The sequence below is a fragment of the Cupressus sempervirens genome, chromosome 3 (genome assembly GCF_028749045.1).
Source record: "Cupressus sempervirens isolate cs-2001-9-10 chromosome 3, ASM2874904v1, whole genome shotgun sequence".
Classification (NCBI taxonomy): Eukaryota; Viridiplantae; Streptophyta; class Pinopsida; order Cupressales; family Cupressaceae; genus Cupressus; species Cupressus sempervirens.
This window is the reverse complement of record NC_143120.1, coordinates 857841099-857841792: the sequence shown is the minus strand read 5'-3', so window position 1 is coordinate 857841792 and position 694 is coordinate 857841099.

Below are 694 nucleotides of genomic sequence, written 5' to 3'. Positions count from 1 at the left end.
CAATATTTTTATAACATACTATATAAACATGTTTTACCAATTTAAAAAACATTATTATGATCAAATCGTCACATGATGACAGTCAAATTCTAGCCCAGGATATAACATGATATGTGGGAGGTGATAAGTTATAATTGATTAACATATTGTAAGTTTATTCTTATAGAAGATACTTAGAAGACTTGAGCTTAAAGATCTTAAAAAATTCAACACAGCATACAAACATATAATTTAGCAGGACAATTTTCTCCTGTACTCCGAAAATTTGTCCCTATACCGATTTAAAAATTGTTTCATCCTTCCACCATGTGCCCATTAGATAAGAAATTACTTCCCAATTTTGTAGAAGCAGGGCTGATAAAAGCCGAGAAATACTTACCTGCGAGGGATCAAAATGAACATCTTGATCAGATCTGAAATATCTCAAGTTCCGAAGCTGGCCTAACCGGAAGGGAAGATTCTCCAATGATTTACCCACTTGAAGAAATCTCAATCTCTGAAATGAGTTATCCGAAATAGAGATAAACTCGTGATCATCATCCACAAAAGATATGTAGCTTCCTGATGAGAGAACTCTGAGAAGACGTAGCTTTTTCAGTGGTAGCTGAAGTTCCTTGTTATCATTAGGCAAAAAAATCCCTTTGATCATCTGCAAAAACAGAATCCTTGCTGCATTAGAAAACATGAATCCCAA